General features: G+C 41.9%; 1 long non-coding RNA gene across 2 annotated transcripts in view; it reads right to left on the bottom strand.

The window, feature by feature from the left end:
• The window catches only part of LOC112544130 (uncharacterized), a 131,288-nt gene that overhangs the window by 106,283 nt on the left and 2,344 nt on the right, over positions 1 to 22,661 (bottom strand). The gene's annotated exons all lie outside the window — the stretch shown is intronic.

Raw genomic sequence — 22,661 nt, 5'->3', positions numbered from 1 at the left:
CCCTCTCCCCACCTCGCCCCCCCCCCACCATAAACTTATCAGTCTTGAAGTCGGTTAAGTTTTGTCCCATCTCTCTCAAAGGTATCCCAGAATTTCACATCTCTGACTGTTAGAAGCTTTCATCTAATTTTAAGCCTGGATTCAGAGGTCAGGGTTGCATCCATTTCTTCTTGTGCCCACACTGCACTTTGTCTACACTACCAGGCTTTGTCTATACTACCAGATTATTTAAAAATAATAACTCCCCAAATAACTATTTTGAAATCTGCTTGTGATGAGGAATAAGCATGAGTTATTATTTTGAAACAACAAGCCTATTATCTTGGAACAGGTTTGGTAGTGTGGATGCTCACCTTATTTCAAAATAAACTCCCCAATGTAGACATGCCCTGTCTTTAATCCTCTCCCTCCTTGGTGTTTCTCTGTTGACTGTATTTAGAGAGCAAATATCTCCCCTCAGACCGTGTTTGAATAAGATAAACAAACTAAGCTCCTTAAGTCTCTTTTCATGAAACAATCTCTTCATTCCTCTGATCATCCTAGTTGCCCTTCCCTGCATTTGTTCTAGTTTGAAGTCATTTTTAAGATGGAGACCAGAATTGCACATAATATTCCAGATGAGGGCTCACCATAGTCTTGTATTACAGTACTAACACGCCCTCATCTACAAGAAATACAATTCTAGGATTGTCATCTGAGGTGATTTATTAGCCATTTTTGCACAGCAAGATCAGTGTCGACTCTTCTCCTCTATCACTTCCAGCTAGCAAGCTCCCAGCTTAATAGCAAAAATTATTAATGTTAATCCCCAAGTTTGTGACTTTGTACTATTAAATTTCATCCCATTTCTATTACTCCAATTTTCTAGGTTATCCAGATATTCTTTTAGGATTTTCTGGTTGTCCTCCATAATGTCACTCTCTCCCAGCATCGTCTCATTTGCAAGTTTCATTAGCATATTCCCACTTTATGCAAAATTCATTAGTGAACATATTGGCTACGTCTACACTGGCCCCTCTTCCGGAAGGGGCATGTAAATTTCACGAGTCGTCGTAGGGAAATCCGCGGGGGATTTAAATATCCCCCGCGGCATTTAAATAAAAATGTCCGCCGCTTTTTTCCGGCTTTTAAAAAAGCCGGAAAAGAGCGTCTAGACTGGCCCTGATCCTCTGGAAAAAGTGCCCTTTTGCAAGTTTCATTAGCATATTCCCACTTTATGCAAAATTCATTAGTGAACATATTGGCTACGTCTACACTGGCCCCTCTTCCGGAAGGGGCATGTAAATTTCACGAGTCGTCGTAGGGAAATCCGCGGGGGATTTAAATATCCCCCGCGGCATTTAAATAAAAATGTCCGCCGCTTTTTTCCGGCTTTTAAAAAAGCCGGAAAAGAGCATCTAGACTGGCCCCGATCCTCCGGAAAAAGTGCCCTCCGGAAAAGTAGGAATAAGACCCTCTGGAAAAGGGCACTTTTTCCAGAGGATCGGGGCCAGTCTAGACGCTCTTTTCCGGCTTTTTTAAAAGCCGGAAAAAAGCGGCGGACATTTTTATTTAAATGCCGCGGGGGATATTTAAATCCCCCGCGGATTTCCCTACGACGACTCGTGAAATTTACATGCCCCTTCCGGAAGAGGGGCCAGTGTAGACGTAGCCATTAAGTTTGATCTCAAGACCTATCCTGGAGCAACTCTACTACTTCCTGAAAGTGGTTCAGAATATTGCAATCTACCTGCTTAGCATCACTGGCCACCACAAGCACCTCATCGCAGTATTCTACTCTTTCACCAGCTTTCTGTCAAATACAGCTGGTCAGAAAATGGTGGGTTTTTTCCCCTTCAAACCAGCTCTGTGCTGGCAAACCCAAGAGACTCACTATTACATGTCAGAATAACTGTTTAGGTAGAGCCAGAACACCAACAATCATTTAAATTATTACATAATATGGGAGAGAAGGGTTCCATGTAAGATGGTAATTCACACAGCATACAAGAAAATTGAAGTGCTTATGTCAATATAGAGGGGCACCCTAAGAAATTCATTTTTGTGTAAATATATCTCATGCCATCAGAATCCCATCCCCCATTTTATCCCTTAGGTTTCTAGGCCTCTTGCTCTTTACACAGGTTCAGTAGTGTGGAAAAATGGCTAATACATTATTTTGAGATGTCTATACCTGTCAAAACAGCAGAATAGCTACATGCTTAGAGAATCTGAGATTACTTGGCAGCTGAAAGAAAGAGGTACTGAGCAAACTTTGGAAATAAATGATATGCAGTAGATGACAGGAATCCCATTCCATTTGGAAACATGGAGAAGTCTGAATGAATATCACTTTTCTAATCATTCAAAATTGTCAGATTTTTTTAGTCATTATCCATGTAATCAGATAAAGTTGTAAGATACAAATTGTTCCTGTACACAGTCTCTTGATCATAGCCTGTCTAGACTGTTCTAAAAATGCATATTGTTTAAAGGTATGAACTCCCTGCACACAAAAATAAAGAAAAAGAATGTAGAATACTACCTCTCCTATACTCTGGTAGTGTTGCCAAACTCAGTATTCTGCTGAGAGCTATCACTCAAGTACATCCTGCAGTTAGTCACAAATCATTTTACTTATTTATAGTTCAGGTATAGAAGTTCTTATTACCCAGTTTTAATAAGCTACTATTTTATACTAGGGGACTTTGCTTTCCAACACATGGAGATTCCCAAACTTGAAAAAAAAAATCCCCTGTCATTTTTGCTTCTCATTTTTTAAAATGATGCCAAACACCAGTAACTTCTGATTGTAGCTGGAGGAAACTGGCCAACATGCCTTCTTTGAACCCCAGTAAATACTTATTATAACATGGAAAAATGAAGAAAAGCAAGTGAGAAGTCTATCTTTGAAAGACCAAGTTTGGATTACAATGTGTACTTGACTTAGTGATTCAATTGCTATATTTGACTCTTTCCCATGATGCTATAGCAGTGAAAAGGTTCAAGTACTTCATTCTTTAACATTCTTATTTAAACTAAAGTACAAAATAACATTCTTACAAATAAGCAGGTACTTTGTAATTGAGGCTTGAAGAACGTGGAGGGGAATACAACTTTTGACAGACCACTGAAATTGCTAAATTATAAACCTGACTGAAAAGCAAAGGGAATTTCATTGTCAATAATTTCTCTGGTAGAACATTGACAGATACTGGCTAGAGGGTGCTCTGGATAAAAATTAACAAAATAATTATAAAGCAGACAAATACTTAACCTACATTATATACCAATCTCTATCAAAGTATCAAATATAGAAAGCTGCATTTTTCTATTGCAGCTTTTGGTAGAATGAGCCTTTTTTAAAAAGTTCACTTAAAAATGTTAAAATGACTGTACATAAAATTAGATAAATGGTAGATGAAATAATCCCACTGACACTATGCATGGGCTCTACCTAATCAAAGTATAGTACAAGCTTTTGGGATGTATGTGAGCTATGATTATCGCCTAACTAGAGGTCTTTTAGTTGTAGCAACTAACTGTTCTCTCCCCATAATCCTGTTTGGCCCAGAGCTTTGCAAGTTGTGGTAATCCTTATATTAGGCTCCTGTAAGGGCTGCAGATGGAGAGATATTCAGCCCAGTGCCTCCTTTATCTCATTTGAGTAATGTCCAATCTAATATCTATTTGTTTAATGGGACTATCTACATAGTCCCTTTAAAATTTTTCTGTCACATATGAGGTATCAGCCAGCCCCAGAACAATCTAGCAACTCAGTGCTCAGGCAGTCAGGGGATTCTCTGTTCTTATCCACCATCATTCCCAAAAATCTGAGTGTCAGCCAGCTCATCCCCAAAAAAAGACATTTCATGCAGGGGTGGTGGGGTGTGGTGAAGGTGGGGGGGGAAGGGCACAGGCGCAGCTTGAGAGATGCTTGGATTCAGAGCACCCGCACCTCTGCTTCCATCTGCAGGGCTTTTATGAAGGATCAATTGTAGTTTAGAGCTGGTATTTCTAGCAGAAGTCCTGCTGCTGTGCTAATATCACCCCCCCCCCACACCCACACCCACGAGAACTCCTCCATTCTCCTAAAGTATACATACCTGCAAAACAAGCTCATAGTTATTAGTCACTAGTTACAGGAGGGATGTGGCTCTAGTGATCATCTCTGAGATAGTCATGATTTCTGACTAAGTCAATCCTGCCAAGTGCCCAGTAAAGCACATTTGCATGTTTAAACTTCACAATGTGAGCCTATGGTAAGCATATCTGTGGACTAGGCTAGAATGTTCAGCACTTAATGTAGTAAAAACATTCAGTGGAATTTGAAGAAAAAATTTAATTCTCATTCTTCATTGGCCTGTCAGACATTTATATTTTAATATATGCAAGTCCATCAGTGGAACCAAACACCTTTGAATTTGATAGGAGGAGGGACTGTATCAGTTCAGTTCTCCAGATCTGAACCTGACCTTATGGTTTGGTTTTACACTGGACCCAAACCAGATGTGGCCCATATTCCGTTCTGTTTCAGAAGTGACAAAAGTCTTAGACATCCGATTCCTGCCATTTGGAGATGTAATCTCATGAAACCAGCTCATATATTTTTGGGATCATTTCTGTTCATTAACATTAGCCCTGATTCATCCTTTGACCCAAACCCTGCCTGCTTGATCCATCTTTATATAAAAGCAAGCGGGGATTGTCAGATATTTCCAATTCATAAACCTCCTGCCAAACGACTATAGCCTGTGAAAGCAGCAATTTAATATTTCACATGGATATATCAACTATGTATAAAAGTTCTCTATTCTGAACTAATACTAGCTTAAAACTATCAAAATACATAACTATAAAACTGCAGTGTGAAAGCTTGCTACACAAGTATGAACTATAAGTGTTACCGAAAGTTGCAGCATTTGCCTTGCCATAACATGTTTCATGTTCAAAGCTGTGATTTTCTCAGCATGTTCAGCAGCAAATTGCTCTGTTTTGAAACTTAATAAGTCAGTAACCCTTTGCTAGCTCTGGGTATTATGGAAAGAGCTTAGAGGATTCTTTTGTACTAAAAACGATAAGTGAACTCAGACATCTGTCTGAGTACCAGCTATTTTCTCCATTATATCTGCCATTTCCGAAAAGCAGAATTAGTCCTTAAAGGTCTTGAACAACATGGACTATTTTAAATGGAACACATCTACGTTTCAAAGAATAAGATATATCTAATTAAATAGATGAGTAATCCTCCCATTTATGGGTACTAAAGGTAAAAGTATTTATTCCTGTGTTTAGTAGCTCTTTAATCTGAAGCAGAATTAAATCAAGAACAGCCTAACCTTATTAAAAAAAAAAAACAGGCATGAAAAAATTTGAATCACACTTTTAGAGGTAGTAAAAGATGGACTGATTAAATTCAGTCATTCATGTTTAAGTAGTTACAAAAGTAATCAGTATAAATATATCTTAATACCCACTGACAGTTTTGCTGGGCTTGTTTTGGCGGGGACAGAGGGAGTTGTTTTTAAGGTCAATGGCTTGCCACTTTGTGAATGAGGTATCTAAATAATGGGCTTGAGTAGGTAACACTTTACCTCTCTCTGAAATAGAGAAGTATTGCTGTAGCATTTTAGATACACGTACAGGTTGTACCTCCCTTGTCGGCACCCACAGGACCTGACCCATCCCAAATGAGGGAATTTGCCAGATCAGAGGAGATGCCCTGCTACTGTCCTGGGAGGCCGATCTCCCTCCCTGCAGCGTGCACCACTCCAGACACACTGCTAGTGGACTCCAGTCTTGGACTTGGGCTCTGGCCTGCTGGAGCTCCCCAGGGAAGGAGTTCCCCGCCACTGCAACCCTGCTTCTCTCCTCCTCAGGGAGCTCTGGCTGAGCACGGGGCTTCCCAGCTGCCCCACTTTTTCCCACGCACCACTTGCAATTCCCAGGACAGGCCTCTCCAGTCCTGCTGGCCGGGGCTCCCGGCTGGTTTGCACTCCAGGGTGCTGGAGCTCTCTGATCCCATAATATCTGTGGTCCAGCAGGACCAAAATCTAGGACTCTCTGAAGCTTCAGTCTGTACTAAGTGTCCAGAAGATGCCCAATTTCCTAGCCAAACAATTCACAGCCTCCTGTCATTGGTGAATCAAGCTGCCTTACTTCAGGCCTTTCACTGAAGAGAGTCAGGTAATACTTTTGGCTTCTAAAGAGTAACATATGTATATCTCCCCCACCTCATCGTACCCGAGCCATACTTTATACGAAAGAACAGAATTGCGTACACCAAAAGTAACTTTCATGAATTTTACTGTACATATTTTACCAACAAGCTACTCACATTTTAATGATTCTTTTAGCCAGCAACAATATCTATTTTTAATAGAAGCACATCCAAACCTTGTGAACTCCAGGGTCATCCCTGAACCCAAGATATGTTCTAATGAGACAGCTAGTGGCACATTCTTCTTAACACATGATTACAAGTGAATGAATCAGATACAGAAGTCATAGTACTATCCTTGAAGGATGCACGATCTCCCATATTAATCATATGTTTTAGAGAGTTTGTATGTTTGATCAAGAATTCCTCCTAAAGGGCAAGATTCAGAATACAGCTTCCTCTTATGACAAAGCAATGTAATGGTTTGGTCATGTCAGGAAAATGGGATATGCCTGGAATGGGATTGCTCCTAGTAAAACCCAACAAAGATTCACCAAATCAAGTACAATCCACAATACTGTTGTAAGTGAATGTTGAACGAGATCGAACCAAGAGGAGCCAGAAAAATAGGATGAATCTGGGTTCTCTCTTTTCTGTAAAGTTTGAGAAGCAAAGAAATGGAGTAGTGGCCCATGCTGGCACAGCTAAATCAATGCTTTAAGTTTGAATGCTAGAAGACAACGTTATTGGAAAACAAAATTTGACTATTTTTTAATCAAAGAAAACTAACAGCAAATAAGAGTTTAATAGGGATGAAGGGAAAAATACAGTCAATGGAATTCCTATTAAAAATTAACTTCTTAAAAGCACTATTTTTTATGTCAATCAAGGATGTATGTTTTCCTTTTATTTAACAAAATTGAGTTAAAGGACTCAAGCATAGAACATTGGACACAGGACTGAGATGCTGTTTCCATTCTAATCTCCTTCAGGTGCTTTTAACTTTCTCAGATACGTTTTTGGGCCAAATCTTGTCCCTGTGAGCAATTACAGAAGATTTGAAAAGTAGTGTGTACTGGTGACCGGCCCATGCGAATGCTACAGAGAAGAGCTTTGTAACATCTTGGCACTGGAACAGGGATACAGAGTTGCTCACCTCTGAAACACCATGCTGTGCCTATTGATGAGGAGGTGGGGGCAAAGGTGGCTTACAGTTATATATGTTTATTGTCCAAATCGCTCATGCAAGAGGCAGAAGCAGCAGGCTTGGAAGCTATTGCAACTCCATGGATGCTTCAGGCCATACTGCCATTTACTTGGGTTTCTGGCCCTTCATTTGTGGGACTACATCACCCTTCCCCACAGACTGACAAGTCAGCTGAGAGCAAGCTTTTCCCTTTCCTCTTCCCCATGCCTCCTTCTCCCCCCCACCAAAAACGGTGCATGTAGCCAACTTGCACAATAGAGAATTACAAATAGATTCTCTTTACCTCGATAACCTCCAGAGCAATCAGATTAAGGTGTGGTATGCAGAGAAATCAGGAATGTCACTGAGTAAAGTGGATAGATAGGTACTTAAATATGCCACTATTTTTTGGTAAAAATACGTGAACATACTATTCATGGTACATATTTTAAAATGGCGTGAATCTAGAAAAGACCCCATTAATCCATGCTTCTTTACAGTAACGTCTGCTTAATTTTAGAAAACATTTGAATAATTTTTCAGTTGTCTGGTAGCTGAGTCGAGGTGGTATGTTTCTCTCTCTTACAAGGAAGGGTAGCTTCATGCCACTTTCTGACACTCATTGCACAGACCAGGATCAGCACGGACTCTAAAATGAGTTATTCTAGCCATTCATGAAGAAGAGGTTCCACTGTCAAGTGCAGTGACTGGAAGAGAAACGGATTTTGCTGGGCATGACATGTTCATTTTGAGGGCTCTGCCAAGAGCCCACAAACACAATAAAAAAGCAATTCCATTGAACATAAATTATTTTGCAGACTACTTTGTCAGTACCAAGGGAATGATTTTAATGGCAACAATATGATGAGAACTATTTCAAATAAAAGTCCTTCAAAAAGTTACACAACTTACTTATTTCTTCAGTAGAAAAATATTTGTGCTTTTCATTGGGCAGGTATTAATCAGCTGGAGTGCTCTACAGTAAACCCTGAGGCACAACCAAGAGCAATCACACAAACCTATTATTCAGTGCTAAATAAGTGATCAGATCACACATTAACTGAGAGAAAATGAAGAATAAGACTGAATACATCCAAGCACAAGCACATGCTAACCCTCCCCCCATTAAGTTAAACCTCAAAAGTGATTTAATTAATCCTAAATCAAAGAGATTCTGTAAATATTTCTATCACCTGGATCTCGGAGACATATGAACTCAGAATATAAAGGTAGTCAAGCTGTAAATGCCAATTTAGAAAGAATTTGAAGGTACATAAATTTCAAGAAGGGGACAGTTTAATAATTGTGTGTAACCAAAAATTCTATAGGATATTGAAATGTTTAAAAATCATTTGAAAACTTTAATGATTTTCAAATGATAGTAAGAAAATATATTTCATTAAAAGCAACTAAATCAAATGTTCACATCAATTAAAGGTGTAATATGTCATCATTATAATCTTTTATGAAGATTTTATTGGTGTTTTATAAAATTCACATTCAAAAAATTAGCTGTAAGGTTATTTTAAAAAGGCATTATTGGGCTAATAGGTATATATTGTCATGTTAATAAAGTTATTACTTCTCTCCTATAATATAATCATGATGCATGGCTCACTAGCCTAATAATTGTCCTTAAAAGGAGATACTATAGAAAAGAATGAAGGTGAAGAAATAGCAAACAAAAATGCTTTAGGACTAGATATAAAGAATTTAACTCATCTTGTCCTTTCACACAAGCTTCAACAACAAGATAGAAGAGCCTACAATTAATACCTGGAAGTAAATTTTAATATTAAACTTCAAAGGGCAATAACTAAAAAGAACTTTGAGTCCAATTTTAAAAACAAAAAACCAGCACCAAAAGTTCCAACAGAACTGATTAATAACTGAGATGACGCTTTGTCCAATGTTTATGACATTTTGTTCTTTGCTCATTTATGAGCCTTGTATATTTTTGCTAAAGCTTTCTTTGGCCAGAACCCTGGAAAGACCTGTTGAAAAAGATTGGCACTGCTTAGAGGAGAGATAAAAGAAAACATGATGATAGAGCATGGGTTCTCCTTGGGTGGATCAGAGTATTGTAATAAGCTTTTTAATTAGATGGAAGACAAACACTAACACCCCTTTCCAAAGCACAGGCGGGAGAGCCTGAAAGAGTCTTCTGTTGTAATGGGAGTCATGGTACGGAAGACATAGTGCAAAGAGTCTCCTCCCCCCCAAAAAAGGGAGGGGAAAGAACAAATAAATGAATGGGGGTAGGGAACAAGAGAGAGAGAAAAAAAAAAGACACCTTGGTTTCCATCCACTAGGAACTAATCAAAGATTTCAAGAGTGTCGATTTGTCAGTAGATGTGTCTCTGAAAGACTACCTGGTTTTTGGCTTACGATCAGCCAGGTCTGTGCCACATTTCTATCCCTGGAGACAGTTCTCTCTTCCATTAATATGGATTATTTGGCTACAAGCATTACTCTTGAGAGTGAAGCTTTCTATAATGGGAACAGTTTCCAAGGTGAGAGATATCCCAAAACAGTTCTTGAATGTAGTTTTTAAGAGAGGTGTCCATCATCATATTAATGCCTTGGCCTCCATCTAGCCAAATGTGTGAACCAGGTTGGGTCAGGGAGATCCATGTCTCCAGTAGCAATCTGTTTTGGTGAGACTCATGCATTATGTGAACAAAGTTTTATGGTGAAGCAGCCTCTGTTGTTGATAGAGGCACTTCCCCATAGTTTAGGATTCAAGGACAAATACAAATCTACTCCCAGGTATGAAACAGGCAATCTAAATTAAGGAGGGTCTTTTGGGCAAGGAAGTGGTAACCGTTCCCTCCACCACAGTTGCAGTATCTCTGGTGCTCCCCAGTGCATCAAAGCCAAATATGCCCATCAAGATATTTCCATAAGCTCAAAGAAAGCAATTGTGCTAATATTTTAAGAGGCTAGAGGGGATGCAAATAATTTTTGGCCTGATTCTAGCCAAAATAAAGGAGCAACTAATGTGTTCTTGGCCCTGCACTATTTAACATTTTTAAAATTGATCTAGGGTAAGAAACAAAAATGTTACTCATCAAGTTTGCAGATGAGAGATTGGATTATTCGGCAAGATGAGCACAAGCAAGTGATATGTTGTGGGTGAAATTAAACTTTCTTGTATTGGTAGGATATAGCCTCAGACTTTTCCTTCATGGAAAAAAAAAAAGAAAAGACTGAAATAATAGTTGCCACGTTCAACACAAGCACAAGTCCCCATCCAAAAAACAGAAGCTAAACACAAAAGGTGCCCGGTAATTTGAGAGACATGAACTGCAGTGTTTTCTGGTCAGATAATACCCGGATGTGAGTGGGCATGGAATGGGGCAAGAAAAGCAGTAGACATCAGCACATGCAGACTCAAGGAGAGAGAGAGAGAAACAGTCATGCAGTCTGGAAAAGCATGGTATATAGTCCCTAAGGGTATGTCTACACTACCCCGCTAGTTCGAACTAGCGGGGTAATGTAGGCATACCACAATTGCAAATGAAGCCCGGGATTTGAGTTTCCCGGGCTTCATTTGCATAAGCGGGGCGCCGCCATTTTTAAATCCCCGCTCGTTCGAACCCCGTGCCGCGCGGCTACACGCGGCACGAACTAGGTAGTTCGAACTAGGCTTCCTAGTTCGAACTACCGTTACTCCTCATTCCACGAGGAGTAACGGTAGTTCGAACTAGGAAGCCTAGTTTGAACTACCTAGTTTGTGCCGCGTGTAGCCGCGCGGCACGGGGTTCGAACGAGTGGGGATTTAAAAATGGCGGCGCCCCGCTTATGCAAATGAAGCCCGGGAAATTCAAATCCTGGGCTTCATTTGCAATTGCGGTATGCCTACACTACCCCGCTAGTTCGAACTAGCGGGGTAGTGTAGACATACCCTAAGACAAGTCACAGGGCCTGGTGTTTTCTAAAGAGACTTGGAGGACTATATCAAAAGAATGCTGGAGGAACCCAATGGGGGGGCGGGGGAAGAGCTTCAAGGAAGTAGTACTTTCCTAGTTGTATCTTCTTTATTCCCATTGTCTGATGGAATTATCACTTTGTCCTCATACCTGCAAAAACCTGCAACATCCCTAATTTGGCTAACAGCTCAACTCAAAAGCCTTAACAGTGCAGGTCAACATGGTCAAAGTTAAAATTATATCTCTAGAATCAAAGCAAATCTGACATACTGTTTCTCCAAGGGAAGAGCCCCCCCTTCACCTTCAGGAATTTGAAAGACTGAAAGGGACGTTTAGCTGAACAGAAGCTTCTAATGTGACATTATGTCCAAAAGTGACAATGTGATCCTTAAACAGATATACAAGGGAATCATGAGTAGAAATACAGTGGTTATATTTATGCATTTAGTACTGGAACTGTGACCAGTTCATCATGCACAATTTGTGAAGGATCTTGATAAGCTAGAGAAGGTTCAGAGCAGAGCCCCAAGAATGATGAATGGGCTAGTAAATAAGACCTACCATGAAGGGCTCAATCTATTTAGCTTTACAGAAAGATGATCAAATCGGGAATGAAAATTTATATAGCTTCTGCCATTAGAGTTTGAATCGAGGACACATTCAGCCTGGAAATAAAAAGGGGCATTTTTTAAAAATAGTGATAAAAATTAACCATGAGAACTTACCAAGGGTCAAGTCGCCTCAAAACATCACTGAACACTTTTAAATCAAGGTTAGATTTTTGATGCTATTATTGAGGCATCTCATGTAGTCAGTTCCCTGCCATTGCAGGGACCTCAAGCATTGGTAATAATTTGGTCTCTTGTTCTATGTGCATAGTAAAGAGCTTCATTTCCTAAGAAATGAAGTTCTCTAGTCTACATCAAGTTTTCTGGTTTAATATATGGTTATCTGGGTGAAATTTAATGGCCTGTGGTATACTACAGGCCAATCTAGATCTAAAACCTCTCTTCTGACTTTAATGACTATAGTGCTGGATGTTTTTCTAAAAAGAAAGCTCTAGTTCAAACAGAAATTAATTCAGGAAAGTCCTATGGCCTGTGTCATACAGGAGGGCAGAATATAGGATCACTGTGGTCCCTTATGCCTTATCTACCATCAATCTATGACGTTTCATTAGAGTTAAGTATGCAATTCAATGGGACCTGGTTGGAGTATTTCTCTTTTGCAGTTAGCAATACGTGTTACAGAAGTCATCCAATGAAGAATCTCATCTGGTAGGAGACTCAAACTCTTTTGGTCACTAACACAGTCGTTTGTTACAGTTTAAATAATTCCTACTATAAACAATTTAAGAAGAAGCCAGTGACCCTACTTTGTGGTTGTTCTACTGAAAAAAAATGTGATCTGATCACAGAAATTTCTAAAATCATTCTAGAATATTATAAAATAGAAGTACTTTAATTCAAAATACTAATATCGCTTGAGAAGTTCTTTCAAATTAGGTAGCTATCATTAAATCTATTTTTAGACAAAGGATAACAAAATTTTGCATAATTTCAAAATTGTTGAGAACTATGGGTTCAAAAGTTACTCACATTCCAAGATCAGGGTTTGCAAGCCACTAATAGTGAAAGATGGAGGGGAGAGGAAGAAACTTAATAAAAAAGACACCTCTCAAAAGCCAGCTATATTAAGACAAAACAGTTAAAAACAAAGAATGTGACAGGAGCAGAGAGAGAATTTTTTGCATGAAAACAGATACCAAATATAATGTATATACGAGACACCAACTAGCATTTGGAAGGATTTTATCAGCTATGTTCAGTAGTGCTAAAGGGACACCTGTGAACTAAGAAAGTGAGTGTGACCAAGATTCCTAGTGTTCTGAATTTAAAAAAGAAAGTTTCTTAGTTTTAATGCAGCAGGGATTTCTGATGAGATTATGCTCTCTCTCATGCTAGAGATCCAGATGAACAAATTGACATACCAGCAAAATATACCAATTATGCCTTTCTCAGCAGACTGGCCACTGGCAACGTACCACACATCCCCATCTGTGCCCCTGAACACCAGGCCTCCCTCTACATTAACCGGAAGGGGTACTTCTTGGTCATCCTGCAGGCCGTGTCTGACCACTGGGGCCACTTCCTGGACATCAGTGTGGGCTGGTCTGGCAAAGCAGATGACACGCAGGTGTACCGCAACTCCTCTGTGTGCCAGAGGCTGCATGCTGGGACCTTCTTCCCTGACCACCACATCAGTGTTGGGAACGTGGACATGCCTGTATGCCTAGTGGGGGATGCAGCCTACCCATTACTACCCTAGTTCATGCAAGCCCTACACAGGACACCTTAACCCCTCCCAGGAGGCCTTTAATTCCAGGCTCAACAGGGACCGCATTGTGGTGGAGGGGGCCTTCGGCCGGGTGAAGGCCCGATTTTGATGCCTCCTCACCTGCCTCAACCTCTCCAAGAGGAATATTCCACACATAGTGGCAGCATGCTGTGTGCTGCACAATTTGTGTGAGAGGAAGGGGGAGGCTTTTCTGCCAGCCTGGATGGCAGAGGCCAACCACTTGGCTGGCCTGTACATGCTGCCTCGCACGGCTGCCAGTTGGAAGGCCCATTGGGGGGGGGGGGGCTACTGGTATCTGGGAGGCCCTGGGGGAGAGCTTCCAGACAGTGGAGGAGTAAAGTCTCCCTGGTGTGCCCCACTGGGGCCTTGTGCCTTATTCCACCCTCACGTCCTTCCACTTTCCCTTTCCTAACCCCCCTTCCTGATGTCAAATAAAAATACGTGTTGCCAAAAAACCCTTGGTTTATTCACCATAACTGGAGTGCGGGGGGATGCGGGTGGGAGAGGGGAGGGGGAAACCTGGGAGCAGGAGGCAAGGGAAGGAAGGGGGAGGAGAAGCTCAGGGTTGGGGGTCTTGCCAGCCCACCTGTCTCCCAGCACTGCAGGTGTAGGGGTCTTGGTATCCCCAGGGGAGGGAGGAGGTGGGAACGGTCATGGAAGAGGGGTGGGGGGGAGGAAGGAGCATGAGGGGGAGCAGGAATGTCAGGAGGAATGATAGCTGGAGTGTCAGAAGACAGCAATCTCTGTGCCATGGTCTGCAGGTGGTTGCGAATGGTACGGCCCTGGTCATACAGCTCCTGCAAGCTCTCCCGCAGCAGCTGGAGGTCTTCCTGCACCCAGTGCTCCCGGCTGTGGACCTGCCTTTGCAGTAACCCCAGGTGCTGCTGCTGGTATCCCTCCTGGTTCTGGGTGCGCCTGCTGGCCCGGGTGCAGGAGGATGTTCCGGGTGAGGCAGTGCTCCCTACACTCACAGCTGGTGCAGCTGTGGAGAAGCCAGACAGGTGGTCACTTCTCCCTGGGGACACAGTGGATGAAGCCCAGCCCCCCTCTGCAAGGTGAGGACAGCAGGTCTCCCCACCATCATGTCCTGCTATCCCAGGACTGTGTTCTGGCCCAGGACTGTACCCATGCCCCTGTGCTGTATATAGTGTGTGGGGAGGGGGGCAAAGGATGTGGCCTGCCTCTGCGTAAAGGGGGCTTATGGTGGGAGGACATTGTGCAGTGTCCCTCCCTGGGGTACAGAGCATGTCATGTGCCTTCATACATACATTTGGGTAATGGGTCAGGGCCCCTGTGTTGCAGCTAGCTGGGGCCACATGCCCCGGCTGGCACGGCACATGCACAGGTTGCTGCGTGATCCGTGGTCAGCAAGGCCCACACGCGCAGTCTCTGAGCTCCCACCATGCATAAGGGCTACGTCTACACTGGTCCCTTTTCCGAAAGGGGCATGCTAATTTTCAACTTCGGAATAGGGAAATCCACGGGGGATTTAAATAAAGATGTCCGCCGCTTTTTTCCGGCTTGGGGAAAAGCCGGAAAAAAGCATCTAGACTGGCCCGATCCGGAATAAAGCCCTATTCCGGAGGATCTCTTATTCCTACTTTGAAGTAGGAATAAGAGATCCTCAGGAATAGGGCTTTATTCCGGAGGATCGGGCCAGTCTAGATGCTTTTTTCCGGCTTTTCCCCCAAGCCGGAAAAAAGCGGCGGACATCTTTATTTAAATCCCGCGGGGGATATTTAAATCCCCCGCGGATTTCCCTATTCCGAAGTTGAAAATTAGCATGCCCCTTTCAGAAAAGGGGCCAGTGTAGACGTAGCCAAGGGGACAGCGATAGCACTCACATGTCAAGGCCTCCTTGGCCTTGGAAGACAGCAGTGAACTTGCTGGTGGTATGCCTCTATGATGAATCTGAGAAGTCTCCTCTGGGCAGGGTGGATGGTTACATAATATGTGTCTTGAAGGTTGAGGGGTGAGAACAGTCCCCTTTGTCCAGTGCGGTTATGATAGTTGCAAGAGTGACCATTCTGAATTGTGTTAAGGATAAACTTGAGTTTCCTGAGATCCAAGATTAGTCTCTATCCCCCTGTTTTGTTTTTTGGAGGGGGGTAGGCGGGGGGAAGAGGGCAGTTAGGGAATAATGGGAGTAGAAGCATCTTCCTCGATATTCTGTGGGAACAGGTTCTACTGCCCCTTGGGTGAGTAACTTTTGTACCTCTTCTTGTAGTAGGGGCTCGTGTGATGGGTCCCTGAAGAGGGGTAGGGTATATGGATGTGAAGGGGATTGTGTAAGCCAATTTGATAATTTCCAGGACCCACTTATCGGTAGGGATGTGGGCCCATTGTTGGTAGACAGATCTCAGGTGGTGATGGAAGATGACATTTGAATGCACTGGATCCGTGGGGTGGTCGCTCATCCAAGACTTCAAATTTGTTGCTTGTGTGAAGTTGATTGAGTGTTGAAGGACTGGTTCTGTTGCATCCTCCTTCTGTTGGAGTGCTGCTTAGGCATGTTGTATGGCCTCTGTCTGTAATAGTTATAGTCCCTTAGCCTTTGGTAGGGAACATATTTGTGTCTCTTGTAGGTGGAGTGTACATCCCCGGAGTGTGGTACGGAAGTCCTTCATAGGAGTGTAGGACTCCATCTGTCATTGTGGTGAACAAAGGGAGATCCTCCACCTTAGATTGCAGTTCTTTTGGGACCCCTGATGATTGCAGCCATGCAGCTCTCCATGTTACAATTGCTGTAACTGTGGCCCTGGACACTGTGTCAATGACATCCATTGCAGCCTGGAGGGCAGTTTGCGGAGACCCCCCACCTTAATAATGGATTGGAAGTGTGGTCTCATTCTCAGGAAGGTCTTGTGCCAGCTCCTGTGATTTAGCATAGTTCACATGACCATAGTTAGCTAAGAGGGCTGCATAATTCGATATCCTGAATTAGAGGAAAATAATAGAGATGTAGCCGTGTTAGTCCTGTGCTGCATGGGTCTCTCCAAGACCTTTAATGCAGGATTCATGTCCATCCGAAACAGGCATTGAGTCATATTTCTTAAAACCAGAAGAGTCCAGCATGTTGAAGGAAAAAAAGCTGCAGCAGCGGCACTTCTCTCACTCTTTTAGGTAACCATTGAAAACTGTCATTAATTGACTAAACTATGAAGAAATTCTAAGCTATCTATGGTATTCCTTTGTTTTTCTGTCAGAAAGAAGAGCACTGCTCTGACTCGGTCTTCATCAGAGAATGGTAGAAAACGAACGGAGGGGACTTGCGTCGCACGTGCACTCAGCAAACAGAAGGAGCGCAAGACGCTGGGGCATGGTACAAGGGGCACTGATTACCAAAAACCTCTGATCAGCAGGGTGAGGATGCACCAAGACCCTAAGTGGAGCACCCCCAGGGACACCACTTGAAAAAACTTGAAACTTCAAGGGTTAATTTCCAGCCCAGGTTCAATGAGTTCAGAGTAACAGTCTAGCTGGGAGACAAGAGTAGACTTGACTGTTCAGTCTACTTCCTTCTAAGGCTGTGTCCAGACTCAGGGTTTTTTTCGAAAAAACTTCACCTGAGTCTAGACTGCAGCCGCGTTCTTTCGAAATTAAGTCAAAAGAACACGGCTTTTCTTTCGATGGCGGTAAACCTAATTTCACGAGGAAGAACACCTTTTTTCGAAAGTGTTCTTTCGAAAAAAAGGCGTCCTTGATTGCAAACAGGGCGTTTTCGAAAGAGAGCATCCAGACTGCCTGGGTGCTCTTTCGAAAAAGCGGCTTGCTTTTTCGAAAGTTCCACTTGCAGTCTAGATGCTCTTTTTCGAAAAAGCCTCTTTCGAAAGAGGCTTGCAGTCTAGACATAGCCTAAGTGTTCAGCACAAGTAGTTTTTTGTACAGATAAACATGCCTCCATAAAGGCTAAAAGCTACTGTATAGATGGGGCTGGATTTAAATACAGAAAAGCATGAAGAAGATTTTCCTAGCTGTTGGTTGTGGTAACTTCACATTTTTCTCTGCTGCTTTGTAGGCAATCCATCCTTCTCACCCTTTTCTAGCATCTGACACTGATCTCAGCACCTAAAAGAACTTTAGGATCTCTAGAAATAATATAAACTATCCAGGTAATACCACCACCACCCCTTTTTATAGGGATCTCAAAGACCCTCACAAAAGGAGGTCAGCACCACTTTCCCCCTTCCCTCCCATATAGCAAAATTAATCTCTTGGGGTACATTTACACAGCAGGGCTAAAGTTAAATTAAACTACGCAATTGACATAGCTTATTTCAGCTTTTGGCACTGTCTACACAGCAGGAAGTGGAAAGAAGAACAACTCTTCCCTTGAGTTCCCTTAATCCTCGTGAAGTGAGGGCTACCATGAGTCAGATTAAGAAGTCCTCCAGCTTGACATTTTGAAATAGCATCCATTGACACTAAACACCTTCATGTTATTTTGGAATAACATCAGTATTCTGAAATAATGCTGCCGTGTAGATGTAACCTTGTGTATTTGCTATGAAGGAGTCACTACACACTTTAATACATAAAATGGGGGAAATGCAAAGGAGAACAGAGGCATGGAACAAATACAGAGATTATATTTTCTTTAGGATATGCTTTTGAATTTTTTTTGCCTTTATATAGTTAGACCCATGATAGATGGTGAAAGTTTTTATACTAAACAATCCATCTGTTAAAATAACCAGTGCTGCCGAACAGTCATTCAGTATAACAGGTTCCACCTCCCAACCCCCAACCACACTCAGAGCTGTGTTTTTGCTACCCTCTAACATGCTGGCTAGTAGCAAGACTGTAAAAGCAGTACTTTCAAGGGATTTGTTATAACAGGTTAACTGTAAAAATGTTAAAATGGCATTGGATGACAGGGATGTAGTCAATGATCATCTCTCATTTAAGTGTACTAAGAGCCACTACTTATAGTCAACAGGATCATCTCAAAAAAAAAAGCCAACATTGTTAATATTTACAGAATAGAAAATGATCATCCACGCAGGTACCGATGAGCATGAAACATATGAAGAACAAACATGATTTAGATCTTTCAAGATTACACCATGCATTCTGATACAGGAAACAATATGTGGTTTAAAAATATGCTTTGTTCTTGTAAATGCCACTTCAGTTGATCCTACAGAAATTTAAGAACTCATAACAGTGGTTCTCAAATTTAGGAACCTGAGAACAACCCCCCCCCCCCACCCACCCAATCTTGATTTAAAAGTTCTCATGGACTCCCCCGCCCCAAGCCTATTGATGTTTGTTTACATTTGAAGAAACAAATTACATGTTCATTAAAAGCGCTATTAAATTTTTAACAACATTTTGGATAATTCCTAACAGATTGGATTTACAAGTGCAGATTCTGAAGATGGACAGAAAGCACAAATAAAAAGTATTTGTCACAGTGCTCACGTATTTTGCATTTTAATTCATGTGTTTAAGCAATTTTGCTGGAGCATGATAAAGCTTCAGATGAGTTACCATCATTTTTAATTTTTAACCTGTGATCCACAATTATTTATGGGCATATAGGCAACCCACATTCCACTGTGGGTTAGTTTCCCAGACTAGGCAGCTGGGGTTTTCTTCTTTATAAAAGAAAAATGATTTCCAGTAGAGGCGAATTTTGCAGCAGGGAGCCCAGCTATATATGCAGGGTCAAAGGGCCCCACCTGAAGTTCTAGCACTGAACAGGGAGTAAACAATGGAACACAAAAATCAATGGTAGTTGTACAGGATCTCCTCACATTTATCATATTAGACAAAGTCCTTATCTATGCAAGCTGTAAATCACATTGTGCTCCAAGGGAAGATAGAAGCTTTGATGAGTGAGGAGCTCATTAACATGAGACTGGAAGGATGTAGATTCAAAAGCTCATGACTAGCTCACATGAGTGACTTTATACAACCACAAGCTAAGAAATGTTGCTGCTTTTTTCCCCTCCTTTTTAAAAAACAAAAACTTGGATTCTAGAGCACAGCTCTGCAGTAGTGGAAGGCTTGTGAATAATTCACTAAAAGCCACATTTTAAAAAGCAGTTCTTAAAGTATTTTAAAAATGTTACAGTATTCTTTTACATTTCTATCGTTAAAGCCATGGTCTGTTTGTACTATAAATCCAGTCACACAGCCTTGGGGGGGGGGGGGGGAAATATAGAGATTTCAGAAACCCCTTTTATGAACACAACATCCAACGCAACATAGTACCTATCTATTGTCCAGAGTTAGAAGTGAAAGCTTGGGGCCACTGAACATGGGGCAGTCTCAACATTCCAGTAAGACAAGTCCATTTCTTCTCCTAACAACCCACTAGATCTTAGTCCTCAAGACTGTCACAGACCTTAAAGCAATCAAAGTCTGAATATTCATTTCCCATATCTCAGACCAATGTCATTTGTGTAGAGATATCCCACATTAGTGTTTCCCTTTGAAGTGAGGGCACTCTTTTTATTATTAATTATTATTATTATTAATGTCAGGAGTCATCCCAAGGACTTAATGAGCAAATGAGGCGGCCAAAATTGCTCTTGTCCCTTGCATATCATTCTCCTTTGGACGAGGACTTTCAATGGGGAAAAACTACAATCTGTTATACTTCAAGACACTCCATGGAAAGATTTACTTGTGATGGCTCATTCAGGAAACAAGTGTGACACGTAGCACCCCATATTTTTTATGGAAGTGTTCCTATTCATAAGCATATAATTCAACTCAGTATGCTTTATGCAGAATAGTTTGTAACATTTAAAAAGTTATGTGCTGGATGTGTATATTTGCATCTACCTATCATTCTTGTATTTGAAGTTAGAAATATGAAGTATAAACCTGTTTACTAATTTAGATATGCTAAATGAAGGCCATTAGTAGTACTCAAGGAGATTAATGGCCTGGTACTTGGGACTATTATATATGAATAATCTTGCTTTTGCTGTAAACTATGGTTGGCTCTGCCAAGGCATGTGGCTAGGTCACATGACGCTAGAACCCATTTTGGATTCTGTACTTTTCCACAGAAGGTGAGATAAGTTTGAATAGCACACAAAGGATTCCCACCTTCAGCAAAATATATTGAAGTCTTCTGCATAGCTCTGCTGCTGCCAGATTCCAGCATCCCTGTTTACCATCTAAGATCTCTTCTGCAAAAACCTGGAACTGAACATTAAGGAGGATTGGGCCTGGACAGGCCAAATCTGTGAAAAAAAACTAATTAGAAGCATTTGAGGGTGAGATGTTACATGCAAAAATGTTTAGTGTACTAAGCTTAGCTGGTGTGTTTGTTTAGTGACTTACTTTGACCTGACTGCTATCACTTGCAGCTACTTCAATCCTATTTTTTAATACTTATTTATACTGGGTTTACTAACTGTCGTGTAGCAAGTCCTTTTGACCACGGCCTCGCGCTTATTGCCCATACTGCCACACAAAAGCCCCTCACAAGGAAAACACAGGCCGCTGAGGCGGATCCAGAGACAGAGCTTGAATTCCCTTGGATGCTCAGCACAGTTCTCAGTAAACTGAACTGGACTTGGCAAGCACCCAAGCCAGGAAGATAAGAGTAGGGAAAAAAAGTTAGGTTAACAAGCACTAAAAACAGGACAAGATAGGAATAAGGGAAATGAGCTGTCATAATACACCAGTTAACAAGCACCTGGAACAGGGCAAGAAAAAACATAGCTAGCTTTCACGTGTGCCAGTCATGTCAGCATCAGGCACTGACCACAATACCTTGAGGCAGACGTCATATTAGGAAGGAACCCTAATATGATACCGGATATCAAATCATAGTATCAACTAAAGCTGAACCGTAATATGGCACCGGATGTCAAAATTATAGTATAGCACTCTGAGCACTAAGCTGGAGAAGGTTCTGTATCAAAAAAATAGAAGGCACGTCTCGTCCATCCTGGCTGAGGGGTTGATCACCCAAGGTCGCCTCCCACCCACTGAATCACAAAAGGGTGTACAAATCTGGAGCATGCTACACGTTTTGTGTCTGTGCATCGTAATCGTTTCTGGGCTTGTGAGTATTGCTTACTATATTGTATTAACCATTTCATATTTAGCGGTTGTTAAGTATATGTAGATTAATGATTAACTCCACCAGCTGTTCAAAGATAACCATAGAAGGATTGGCTACAGGAGGAGTTTTTATTATTGCTGTATTAGTTTTATTTGTTATATTCTTTTTTGCATGCTGCGCTGTCTAAGACTAATCAGAGACAGTGATTTAACAATCAAATTGCAGTTAATAAAGTTTGTAATTGGTTAAGTGCATTTAAGTCTTGGGCCTTCCTCCTTCGCAGCCCCAGTCCCTTGCCACAAAAAACTACCCCTAGACAATCCTCGAACCTCTGGTTCATCACTAATCAACAAGGTTACCTCAGTGGGGCAACAGGTATGCAACTCTCACTGAGAAGGGGGGAGAAAAGTTGAGAGCTTGCTTTATATAAACTTTATGCAAAATAAAATGAATTTGTCTGGGATTCTGGTCCCATAGGAGAAGTGCATGTGGGTGTTGTGTCAAGTCCCTTTGAGTCTTACCAGAGCTGAGTTGATCTCAGTGTCTGTGTGGTTTAGCTGTGGGCTGAAAGCCCAGCTCTGCCATTGCTGGAGGAGACTGGAGAGTCTGCCTTAACCGGTGGCGGTCAACGGCTCCATTTCAGATTTTAGTGGGGGGCAACCTGTGTATGTGATGGGAGGGGAAGAGAGTGAGATCATGGGGCAAGGGGGGGGGGTGGACTGAGGACAGAGGATTCAGCAATGTTACTGAGCAACTTCTGTATAAGCCAAGCACCAAGTGGGGGAGAGGACCAACCCTATCTGCCCTCTAGGTCTACACTGGCAGCTTCTTGCACAAGAATAGTTGTTCTTGTGCAGAAAACTTGCCTGCTGTCTACACTGCACGAGCGTTCTTGCGCTAGTAAATTTACAATATAGTGTTGTGAAACAGGGCTTCTTCCAGAAGAGTTATTCCCCTCCCCATGAGGAATAAGCCCTCTTGAGCAAGATCTCTTCCACAAGAAGGCAGTGTAGA

The sequence above is a fragment of the Pelodiscus sinensis genome, chromosome 8 (genome assembly GCF_049634645.1).
Source record: "Pelodiscus sinensis isolate JC-2024 chromosome 8, ASM4963464v1, whole genome shotgun sequence".
NCBI classification, from domain to species: domain Eukaryota; kingdom Metazoa; phylum Chordata; order Testudines; family Trionychidae; genus Pelodiscus; species Pelodiscus sinensis.
Note: the sequence above shows the minus strand (reverse complement) of the source record. Positions and strands in the feature narration are given on the sequence as shown.